The sequence below is a fragment of the Mytilus edulis genome, chromosome 3 (genome assembly GCF_963676685.1).
Source record: "Mytilus edulis chromosome 3, xbMytEdul2.2, whole genome shotgun sequence".
Classification (NCBI taxonomy): domain Eukaryota; kingdom Metazoa; phylum Mollusca; class Bivalvia; order Mytilida; family Mytilidae; genus Mytilus; species Mytilus edulis.
In genome coordinates, this window is record NC_092346.1 from 85,719,496 (window position 1) to 85,733,092 (window position 13,597).

The following is a 13,597-nucleotide window of genomic DNA, read 5'->3' on the forward strand; positions in this document are numbered from 1 at the left end:
ACTTTGATACCGTTCCACTCTAAATAAAATTTGAAAGCCTCAGATATGCATAACACCACTCACTGTCTCTTCTATGATGTTGAAAGCTGACATAACCGATAGAAGACTATAAAGTAAAGTCGAGCCCGAACAAGTTCATGAAATATTGATAAAAAAAAACGAAATCAAAAGTTAATTAAAAAACGGGGAAGGTCTATAAAACCAACGTTATGAAGGGTTAAACAAATATATAATATTCCAGAATTGGTACAGTCATTTTTCGCGAAAAAAAAATGATGGGTTAAACTTGGTTTCATATTAACCCAAACAGACATATTTGGTTTGTTTGATAATATATGGGATCCACAAATGTGTATACATACATCACGGACATAAAAATGATCATCTGACACCAAAACAAAATCAAACACACACACAAATAAATATTACAAAGACCCCGAACAATACAGTTCGCAGTTTATACTATATATAGCTAATAGAACATACTTTTTTATATAGATTAGACCGTTGGTTTTCCCGTTTGAATGGTTTTACACTAGTAATGTTGGGGCCCTTTATAGCTTGTTGTTCGGTGTGAACCAAGGCTCCGCGTTGAAGGCCGTACATTGAACTATAATGGTTTACTTTTATAAATTGTCATTTGGATGGAGAGTTGTCTCATTGGCACTCACACCACATCTTCCTATATCTAAGTTATACCAGTTGTTAATTATGTATTATTGTCATTTTGTTTATTTTCTTTTGTTACCTCTTCTGATATCGGACTCGGGCTTCTCTTGAACTGAATTTTACTGTGCGTATTGTTATGCGTTTACTTTTCTACATTGGCTAGAGGTATAGGTATATGTTTAACCCCGCCGCATTTTTGCGCCTGTCACAAGTCAGGTCTTGTATGATCTTTAATTTTAGTTTCTTGTGTATAATTTGGAGTTTAGTATGACGTCCATTATCACTGAACTAGTTTAAATATTTGTTTAGGGGCCAGCTGAAGGTGAGGGTGAATTGAAGACCTATTGGTGACATTCTGCTGTTGTCTGTTCTATGGTCGGGTTGTTGTCTCATTGACACATTCCTCATTTCCATTTTCAATTTTATACACTCTCCTAATATAGTAATCTCACAATCGGTTCTGCAATGAAAACCGTGAGAGAATTTTCCAGTTATGCTTGAGTGGAGTAATTGTCACCGCTTCGAAAGGTATGTACTTTTTCAAATTACAATTTTCTCATTAAACTGATTAAAATATTGAAGATCGGAGAATGCTATGCTGTGATGTATATTCTTACGAAGAGACACGTATATCATTAACTGTTGTGGATGGAGTAAAACTCCTACAAAATCAATCGCACCACGCTAAATTGCCCCAAAAAAAAATGATATTTCAATTTTGAAATGGTCCTATTAACAGATGTGCAAGTTCAAAATTATTTGTTTTTCTGTCAACGGGATTGAATGTCGTTTTGGCCGTCGTGTACGCTGTCCGAATTTGATAGACGTCTTAATAAATCTAAAACCTGCCACCTTAAAGGTAATTTATTCCAAATCATGAAATGCAAAAAATACATTTGCAAATAAAACATTTGACATAAAAGTTCATATTTGATATGAAATGATAATACATAATTAATACGAAATTACATCAACTAATATCATATCAATTGAATAAATGACAAAGAATAGCAAAGGTGAGGAGAAAAATCTGCCACAAATCCACTCTTAGGCTGAAATAGTGGATCCCCCACCCGAGGACTCTGGCGACGTGAAGACAATTTATATATATATAACTTGAAAAATTTTACAAGCATGACGTTCACATACATGTACACAAAAAAAACCCACTTTATTTCTAAAACGTTTCCACATTTAGCAGAAATATATAAGGTTCATATGATAATGTACCATGATATTACTTTAAAATTATCTCTTAGAACTACTGATAAAAACGATTAAAATTGTAAATCTTATTCCTGTCAGGACCACAGCAATAAAATTACAGTAGAATCATCGTTAAGTATGTTTCAGAATTCATATTTCGTCTTGCATCATGACAATTAATAATAGTATCCCCTAAATATTACAGTATAGACAATTAGTACATCAATTTACCGAAACTGTATCTTTAATCTTAAATCTTCACACAAAATCAAAGTACGTTTTTACGAAGCCCTTGATCCTATTTAAATACGAAGTTTTATATCTTAATATTTCTGTATGGGATCATGAGCAACTGATTATCATACTACACTTGACATTTTTCAATCCAAATTGCATAAAGATCATAGATGCCTTAAGGACAAAGTTTTTAAATAGAAATTAGTAAATACGTATCTAATGTAGACCTTTTTAACTCTCAGTTATTTTTGTTGTGATCACAATAGTCTATTTGCCAATTCCCGTAATTGACCCTGTATTTAGAGATCCCTTTTTAGCTCACCTGGCCCGAAGGGCCAAGTGAGCTATTCCCATCACTTTGCGTCCGGCGTCCGTCGTCCGTCGTCGTCCGTCGTCGTTAACTTTTACAAAAATCTTCTCCTCTGAAACTACTGGGCCAAATCAAACCAGACTTGGCCACAATCATCATTGGGGTATCTAGTTTAAAAAATGTGTGGCTTGACCCGGTCAACCAACCAAGATGGCCGCCACGGCTAAAAATAGAACATAGGGGTAAAATACAGTTTTTGGCTTATAACTCAAAAACCAAAGCATTTAGAGCAAATCTGACATGGGGTCAAATCAGGTCAAGATCTATCTGCCCTGAATTTTTCAGATGAATCGGTCAATTGGTTGTTGGGTTGCTGCCCCTGAATTGGTAATTTTGAGGAAATTTTGCTGTTTTTGGTTATTATCTTGAATATTATTATAGATAGAGATAAACTGTAAACAGCAATAATGTTCAGCAAAGTAAGATCTACAAATAAGTCAACATGACCAAAATGGTCAGTTGACCCGTTTAGGAGTTATTGCCCTTTATAGTCAATTTTTAACCATTTTTCGTTAATTAAAGTAATCTTTTACAAAAATCTTCTCCTCTGAAACTACTGGGCCAAATTAATCCAAACTTTGCCACAATCATCTTTGGGGTATCTAGTTTAAAAAATGTGTGGCGTGACCTGGTCAACCAACCAAGATGGCTGCCACGGCTAAAAATAGAACAAAGGGGTAAAATGCAGTTTTTGGCTTATAACTCAAAAACCAAAGCATTTTGAGGAAATCTGACATGGGATAAAAATGTTTATCAGGTCAAGATCTATCTGCCCTGAAATTTTCAGATGAATCGGTCAATCGGTTGTTGGGTTGCTGCCCCTGAATTGGTTATTTTGAGGAAATTTTGCTGTTTTTGGTTATTATCTTGAATATTATTATAGATAGAGATAAACTGTAAACAGCAATAATGTTCAGCAAAGTAAGATCTACAAATAAGTCAACATGACCAAAATGGTCAGTTGACCCGTTTAGGAGTTATTGCCCTTTATAGTCAATTTTTAACCATTTTTCGTAAATTAAAGTAATCTTTTACAAAAATCTTCTCCTCTGAAACTACTGGGCCAAATTAATCCAAACTTGGCCACAATCATCTTTGGGGTATCTAGTTTAAAAAATGTGTGGCGTGACCTGGTCAACCAACCAAGATGGCCGCCACCGCTAAAAATAGAACATAGGGGTAAAATACAGTTTTTGGCTTATAACTCAAAAACCAAAGCCTTTTGAGGAAATCTGACATGGGGATAAAAATGTTTATCAGGTCAAGATCTATCTGCCCTGAAATTTTCAGATGAATCGGTCAATCGGTTGTTGGGTTGCTGCCCCTGAATTGGTAATTTTGAGGAAATTTTGCTGTTTTTGGTTATTATCTTGAATATTATTATAGATAGAGATAAATTGTAAACAGCAATAATGTTCAGCAAAGTAAGATCTACAAATAAGTCAACATGACCAAAATGGTCAGTTGACCCCTTTAGGAGTTATTGCCCTTTATATTCAATCTTTAACCATTTTTCATAAATCTAAGTAATCTTTTACAAAATCTCCACTGAAACTACTAGGCCACAATCATCTTTGGGGTATCTAGTTTGAAAAATGTGTCCGATGACCTGGCCATTCAACCAAGATGGCCGCCACGGCTAAAAATAGAACATAGGGGTAAAATGCAGTTTTTGGCTTATAACTATGAAACCAAAGCATCTAGAGCAAATCTGACAAGAAGTTAAATTGTTAATCAAGTCAATATCTATCTGCCCTGAATTTTTCAGATGAATTGGACAACTGGTTGTTGGGTTGCTGCCCTCCAATTGGTAATTTTTAAAGAAATTTTGCCGTTTTTGGTTATCTTGAATACTATTATAGATAGCGATAAACTGTAAACAGCAATAATGTTCAGCAAAGTAAGATCTACAAATAAGTCAACATGACCTAAATGGTCAATTGACCCCTTAAGGAGTTATTGCCCTTTATAGTCAATTTTTAACAATTTTCATTAATTTGGTAAATTTATGTAAATTTTTACCAAATATAGTTCTCTGTTACTAATGGGCAAAGTTCATTATAGATATAATTGTAAGAAGCAAAATCGTTCAGTAAAGTAAGAACTTCAAACACATCACCATCACCAAAATACAATTTTGTCATGAATCCATTTGTGTCCTTTGTTTAATATGCACATAGACCAAGGTGCGCGACACAGGCTCTTTAGAGCCTCTAGTTGAGTTGTCCCCCTTACGAGGGACATAAATTTTTATTTACAATGGCGAGCTAGCAGAAAGAGCAAATTTACCTGTGCGTAATGTGAATTATCTTTAAGGTTTTCAAAAGGTTTCATTGCATTGGTTTGTTTTTAGGCTAAATACTTTTGACATCAGAAATTATTTTCCCTGAAAAATAAGTTTAACCGCCGATACATCACTTTCAATTCATCATGGTTTGCATTGGCATAAGCCTATTTTGTCCGGTATAGAACCAGTCTACGATTGACAAAGGGAAGTAATTTGTTTAAAAAGTATGAAATAACAGTTCTTCGAAGGACATTTCGAATATAAATAATTATGGACACAAATTATTGGAATTTTGTAAAAATTTAGATCTGTATATTGTTAATGGTAGAATTAGTAATGATCAATTAGTAGGGGCTGTTACAACAAGTAAAAACACACTTATTGATTATGTTATTGTGTCACCTATGTTATTTAAATGTATTTCATACTTCAATATTGAATATTTTGATCCAATTTTGAGTGATATTCATTGTCCAGTTGTCATACATTTTGATACTTCTGTAATACTTGAATCTGTTGATACTCTGTCACATGATGATAATAGCAATGTTGTATACAAATCAAAATGGAAGAATAATAATGCAAATGTATTTTTAGAAAATTTGAATGATGAAAATATTCATGATTTAGTTGAAAAACTTGAAAATCTAAATGTCAATAATATTAATGTTGAAACTGTCAACAATGTAGTATTGAATTGTAATTCAATTATTAAAAATGCTGCAGATAAAGCTGACATGATTGTAGAATTCAAACCCAAGAACAGTCGACCTGGTGTCAGGTCAAACAAATGTAAACCTTATTTTAATCAAGATTGTTATTTAAAACGTAAAGCATATCGTAAATGTAAAAATCTCCACTGGAAATTACTAAGGGCTGAAACAAAAGAAAATCTCATTGCTAGTAGTAGAGAGTATGAAAGTACGCTTAACAAGCAGTTTAGAGAATATCAGAAGTCTGTTATAGACAAATTGAAAAACTTGCGTAAATCTGATTCGAAAGCGTACTGGTCTCTTTTGAACAAATGTGATACAAAAGGTAAAAAAGCTGTAAATAAAATTGCTATGGATGTATTATATGATCATTTCAAAAATATTAATGCTCTTGATGAGCAGGATGACAACGATATTGTATTACCTTATAATATTACTGTTTATAATATTGAATTAAATCGAGATATTACTGAAGACGAATAGATATAGGAAGATGTGATGTGAGTGCCAATGAGACAACTCTCCATACAAATAACAATTTAAAAAGTAAACCATTATAGGTTAAAGTACGGCCTTCAACACGGAGCCTTGGCATTATATGCTGTCAAATCATTGAAAAATAATAAAGCATGTGGTGGTGATCTTATATTGAATGAATTTTTGAAATATGGTACAGTAAAGTTGATGTCTGTTTTTGTAAGAATATTTAATATTGTATTTCATAGTGGTATTATACCTGATAGTTGGTCAGAAGGTTATATATGTCCAATATTTAAAAAATAAAGGTAATCCAAATGATGTGGATAATTATCGTGGTATTACTATTTTAAGTTGCTATGGTAAATTATTTACTTGCATTTGAATAAAAGGCTTCATACATATTTAGAAAATTCTGGTTTATTGTGTGAAGAACAAGCAGGGTTCAGAAAAGGTTATAGTACGACAGATCATATTTTTAATTTGAAATACTTGATTGATTTATACTTACATAGAGGTATAAAATTGTATTGTGTTTTTGTTGACTATCGAAAAGCTTTTGACTCTGTCAGAAGAGTATATTTTTGGCAAAAACTGTTAAAATGTACCACTGATGGCAAAATGTTTAAGATTATAAACAGTATGTATAACAATGCAAAGTCTTGTGTGAGACAAGGCAACTCTTGTTCAAACTTTTTTAAATCCAATGTTGGTGTACGCCAAGGAGAAAATCTATCTCCTGTATTGTTTGCCATTTTCTTAAATGAGTTGGTCGAATTTATGTCACATTCATATAATGGTTTAGTTGATATGAGTATTGCAGCACGTCTTCTTGATACTGATGAAGTCGCTGTATATTTTCGTTTATATTTGTTATTGTATGCAGATGATACTGTAATTTTAGCCGAATCGGCAGCAGAGTTACAAGCCTCATTAAATGCCATGTATTTATATTGTCAAACTTGGAAAATGCAAGTTAACATATCTAAGACAAAAGTTGTAATATTTTCAAGATCTAGACTTAACACAGATAATATGAACTTTAAATGGTGAAAGCCTTAATATTGTTACAAATTTTCAGTACCTTGGTATTATATTTTCATGTAAGGGTAATTTTAATGACGCCAAAGCACATCTTGTACAGCAAGCAAGAAAAACCATGTTTATAGTCTTAAGAAAGACTAGGAAGTTGAATTTACCAATTGATATGCAATTAGAGCTATTTGATACAATGGTTGTACCTATTTTGTTATATGGTGCAGAAGTATGGGGTTTTGAAAATTGTAATATTATAGAAAACTTGCATTTGCAATTTTGTAAAATAATTTTGAAGGTTAAAAAAAGTACTGCTCATTGTATGATTTATGTAGAATTGGGTATAATACCATTACATATTCTTATTAAAGCTAGAATGGTTGGTTTCTGGCAACGTATCATGTGTGGTAAAAGAGAAAAAAATTCATATACACTGTATTCTATATTGTATCAGCTTAGTAAAAGGGGTATCTACCACTCTAAATGGTTGTTAGAAATTAAAAATACTTTATATGAATGTGGATTTAATTTGATGTGGGATGATCAAATAATTGCTAAATCTGATAATATTAGTAAGAATGTCAAGAAATGTTTAAGTGATAAATTTATGTTGAACTGGAGTAATAATGTTATGAATTCTGCAAAATGTCTTAATTACAGAATATGCAAGTCTGATTTTTGTTTTGAGAAATACTTATCGGTGTTACCATCTGATCTAAGAATGTATTTATGTAAATTCCGCTGCCTTAGTAATAAATTGCCCATTGAAACGGGCAGATTTTTTAATATTGATAGATCTGAAAGACATTGTAATCTTTGTAATGCTAATGAACTTGGTGATGAGTTTCATTACTTATTCAAATGTACCCTTTTCAACAATGTAAGAGCTAAATTTTTACCTTTTAATATATGTAATAACCCAAATGTTTAAAATTTAAAGAATTGATGAATACATCAGATTTATTTACACTTACTGGAATAGCAAAATTTTGCAAAAGTGTTATTAAAACCTTTTAATACATGCGCTTAATCATGTTACTATAATTTGTACTTCCTGTCAAATATCTGTATTAATTATATATACTATTATTGCACCTTTGTTAACCAAGTTGTTCTAATGTAAATATGTTCACACTTTTATTGTTTGTTAAAAATTGTTGTACTAACATACCCCATGTGGGGGCTTTAGTGAAATAAAATGTCTATTGTCTTATGTCTAATGTCTTATGTCAGAATCAAAACGATAATTGGCAAATCGACTATTGATATAATACTTTAGAAGTAATTTGCGTAACTAATGATTCGGTAAAAAGTTAAGCGCTAGTCATAATCTTTAACATACAGCTTTTTATTTTTTTTTATATTAATAATTTATATCGATAATACCTCTATACAAAAGTGGGTAACTCATTAAACTTTCTTATCCGGCACTGATTAGCTTGGGGACTTTTAATTTAAACTTAAAATACACTTAATTAACATCGGGAATTTGATTTTTCTATTGAAAAAAAAAATTAATAAAAATAATAATAAATAAATATATATATAAAATTAAAATACATATATTGCTAAACAGAAAATAAATAAATTCATTTTCTTCCTGGCATGCTACAGACCTTATTTTAAACATACTGTTATTCCAATGCAATACATTTAAAAGGTTCATATTATATCGACGTAAATAAAGTGGTAAATTGAAAATACCTTTGAAATAATATTCCAGCTTTTAGTGATTTTTTATATAATTTTCTTCACCTTAATTGCGACGAAAGTTAAAAGATGTAAATTTTTACCGAGTAAATATTTATAACTTTTGACACATACTATAAAAATTTTATCGAAAGAGAAAAACCCATTTAATTAATAACAAGTTTAGTCAAATATTTGTTTTGTGGTGTACTTACCTCTAAAGACCATAGCATTTAAAACAAAATTGGGATACACCTTCAAGTCCTTTTTTATATATATAATTTGAATAATTACAAATTTGAATTAAATAGGCAACATTAAAAACCATAACATGATTTACGAACAATTCATGTATACATACAGAAAGTTAAACGGAGCCATACAATAAAACAAAAACACAATTAAATGGTAGCCAATAAAATGTCCGCATTGATAGTGTGAATAATGTGTAAAGACAGCATTGGCAAGAGGTAGGGAATAAAGACACCAATCGTATGAAATAAAGATCATTAACGTTTTGGCAGGCAATAATGGTCCAAAACAAAAGACGGTTGTAATTATATGAAATAAAGATAATAAACGTTTAGACAGGCAATGCTGACACAAAACAAGAAAGTTTTCAATTAGCAATAAAATTCGTTATTTATCTTAATCGAGACTTTTGCCTTTATCTACCCGGGTCATTTTTAAAAAATGTCGAATTTTCAGTACAACCATGCCAAAATTTGTATTTCTAATGGAAATTTCAGTTGTAATGGTTTAAATGATAGCTTGTCGGATTTATGATTCAGAACATTGATAATAAACACGATTTACATCTATTTTAATAAGATTAAAATGTATTAAAGTCCGATTTTTGGGGTATTTGTGTGCGTACAGAGTCAGAAAAACACATTTCAAATGATTTTTTCCGATTTTCTAATCGCCTTGATATCTGCAAAAGGGACTTTTTAAGAACGATAATAATTATTACTCTAACGAAAAATCTTAGCTTTTTAATCATTATATGTAACATATTACCTACAAACTAAATTGAATCAGAGTACGGGAAGTTCGTGTCCATCCTGTTACCGCTACTTTAATCAGCCGTGAAATTGTTCTCCCTATGAATATTGAATCAGTCAATGTTGATTTCAAAAGTGCAAAGTTACCTTTGCATTTAAAACGCCACGTTTCTTGAACGACAGTGTAGAGAAAAAAATGTTAAAGACATTTAGTGAAAAAAAATAGAGGGTACTTTTTTTCATGTCTATGCTGTTATCAACAATTTTGATTAATTACACCAACAATATACTTGTAAAAAGTGCAATAACGTGTTGGAAACCAAATTCACAACAGAAAACCATAATCCCTTCACCAAAGGGAGTGTTTTTTTTCAACACAGCATTCAAAAATGAAGAAATTTGTCTATTCTTCTTTTTCTTCCCAATTAAGCATTTGCAGGTGCAATACTGATATCGGTAACAGGATAGACAAAACGGTAACAGGATAGACTTTTATATAGTGATATATTATAAACGTACATTCCTGTTACCAATGAAATAAGGAGAAAAGTAAAATAACTGATGAAGAATTTACTTGATGTTGGGTTTATTTGAAAGAGAGGAAAAAATACCGAACAATATGAATGGCTATCTTAGACTTGCATTACTGGTGGTAATTTTTATAACCTCTGAAAACCAATTTTTAGAGGCATTTTTCAGTACAACCTGGAAAATTGGCAAATAATCTATTATTTTACAGAATGAATATATATACAAGTTTATTCTCTTGAAAACCATCTAATTGGCTCCGTAAAACAAGCTTAAATTTTATCTTAACCTTTTCTTAATAACCCAAAATTTCTTTTGAAAATGGTAACGGGAGAGACAAAATATTGCACCACCTATCAAAAAATGTTTCAAGATATTCTTGTATGACATTATTAAGATTCCATCTTTTAATATGTTGTTCTTTACGTACTGTTTGTTTTGATTAAACAATAGTTGTTTATTAAAGCCGGTCTGGACCAGTGTCCATAACGGACGGTCTCCTCTATACAGTAAAATACACAAGTATATATACAGAATATAAACAAATGTGCTTAAGCACTTACCCAACTGCGTCAACCATATTTAAACAACCATATGATTATAACATCGCAGAAATACCATTACCTTCGTCGTTCTTATGAAACTTTCATATACCAATGTATATAGGCGCGTATATTCTAGAATTACAGATTGTCTCTTCAGAAAACAGCTCAAAATATGAATCAAAAAATAGATTATTATATTCAAAATCAAGATATATTAAATGTTTTAATATTATCATTATTCATGCAGTTAAATACTTTAAAATATAACCAACATCTTTAAAATATTTTTACCTATTGTTATTTAATTCTTAAATTTTAATATTCAAGTGTTGTTTTTTTTCTTATTTAAATATCTATTCTGTCTTTTAAAAAACAGCATATAAAAACTTCTCATTATATCATTACAATATGTATGCAAATCTTATATATTGACTTATACTATCAAATACCTAACAAAGTTGCCAGTCTTTTATATTGACTAAAACAATCAAATACCTATTATAAGTACCTTCACCCTTATGATAATGATTACATAAAAAAAATATCAATACAAAAATCAAACCTTCACCATTGATTCATAAAAAAAATAAATATCTACATTTTCGCTTAAAAAAAACTTTATTTAATAAAACTTTTTTTTTTAATGAATTAATCCACGTCATTATCTTGAACATGAACAATTGTGCTCACATCTGGTGCACCTAATCCTAATTTTTTTCTGATATTGAACCATCAAAGCTTCCAATCGAATTAATGCCTTTTTTAAACACCCTTTGAGTAAGACTTTGAACTTTTGTTATTAAATTTTGAAAAACAGACCCTACATTGAATTCTTGTCTAGCCATTTTGAGAAATTAAATAAAGAGTATCAAATAAAAAGTCACTTTACCTTAATATCCTTTGGTCACGGTTAACCAAAAATAACCACATGTAACACCACACATGGTTATTTGGAACAGTTGTTTATTAAAGCCGGTCTGGACCAGTGTCCATAACGGACGGTCTCCTCTATACAGTAAAATACACAAGTATATATACAGAATATAAACAGTGTCAAGGTTTCTATTAATTTGACCATTATAGTCTTAAATCAAAAGATACAGGGATGAATATCTATTAAGTTGACTTTAATTGACATGTTTTGACCAACCTGGAGATTAATGGTCAAAGAATACACATATTTCCCGTGTTTTAACTAATTGCTACATGTCACCACCTGGTCTGTATGTAAACATGTTATATATATGCAACCCAGCGGTTAATTGAACAACCTTTTACAAGGTCATGTTTTTCTTAATAGATATTCCCCTGTATTTATTTTATTCAATTTAATAAACATTTTGAGAATATATAATCATAAATATAAATATAAATATATATAATATATATTTATATATATATTTTAAGCCCATCATATTGTCACACTCTCATGTAGAGGGTTGTTTGAATAAGAAACTTTTAACAAATTTTTAAATTTAAAAATTCGACATTTAAAAAAAAAAATTACCCATATATTATGCTTTAGTCAAGATTTGTGAGAACGTTTGGAATTTTGCTTTTTAAGACTCGTTAAGTTCTTTATTGATAAAAAATAACAGCTCTTTTGTTTCGAAGGATACTTATGAGAATCAGTTAGAAGAAAACACTACTATCATACTTTGAATAATATAACCTTGCAAACCACAAACATAGATAATTTCAGTTTTACAAATTAATACTATTTAAGTGGGTTTTATTTGTACCCTAGTGTTACTTCATTCACTTCAATTTGTATTGAATCTAATATGATGTAAAAAAAAAAATCCTACATAAAATGGTTAGAATAAAACAAAGACATAAAATGTGTTTTAAGCTGCGTATCACATAACTGGTGGACCAATGGTCGTAGAGTTGTCACTTGTTCTTACATACTTTATATAAATATATATATAATCAAATAGAAAGTATCTATGTAGTTGCGTTCGCGTAAAATAATTTATTCAGCAAATCTTATATAACATTATCGGTATTTTTGTTTATAAAGCTAACATTTCTCGGAAATGTCTTTCACTTCCCTGTTTTTTTCTAAATATAATCACACAATTAAATGTAAACCATTATTGCCATCCTTAACAGCATGCTTTTTAATCGAAATTAAGATCGAAGATGTTATTTCCTGGAAGTCACTTATATATATACGGTAGGTGACCCACATTGCGGATTTAACGAGGATTGTCACTGGAATTAACATTATATCGTGTAAGTGCATGCACATATTTATTCGAACAATTGTATGTTTAACACAGCCATTTAACAATGTAAAATTTTGGATTTTGAAGGCATTTATACTTAACTTTTATGGAGAAAAAAATATTTTAACAAAATGCGTTGCAAGGAGTCAGACGCATGCCTTAAAGTATGGCTTCAATTGATATATAATTATTTGACTATCCGTTCAATATTAAAATTATACAGGTGAACTGGAATTGATATTGAAGGGTCATTTGAAAAAAATTAATACATTAGCTGAGCCTAGGCACTTTTGTTTTTTAGTTAATGGTTTTCTCTGTTGAATATGATTTGATAAAGTATCCTCAAGTCAGTGTGATCATATGGAATAATGTGATTTAGGGAAATTTATAATAAATATTGGCTTACATAGTCATTAGATATTTATACTCACGCAACAGAGTTGCGGAGGGTACAATGTTTGTTAACCGTCCATCTGTCCATCCGTCCTTCTATCCATCCGTCTGAGTGGCCTATTGATTTTTTTTTTATCAAAGATAAAATATATTAGAACCAGTTTGAGCCACAATTTACTTCACATGCATTTGTTTTTCAATTCAGTGGTAGAT

At 30.6% G+C, this 13,597-nt stretch overlaps 1 protein-coding gene across 4 annotated transcripts in view; it reads left to right on the top strand.

Annotated features, from left to right (window-relative positions):
* The first annotated feature begins 12,910 nt into the window (after window positions 1-12,910).
* The window catches only part of LOC139514603 (cytosolic phospholipase A2-like), a 104,608-nt gene continuing 103,921 nt past the window's right edge, over window positions 12,911-13,597 (top strand). For 2 of the 4 annotated variants that reach the window (XR_011662641.1, XM_071304015.1), the window contains exon 1: window positions 12,961-12,998. The gene's annotated coding sequence lies outside the window, so the exon portion shown is untranslated. Of the gene's footprint in view, window positions 12,999-13,597 lie in introns of all 4 variants that reach the window. The other 2 variants (XM_071304017.1, XM_071304016.1) reach the window with 2 other exon arrangements.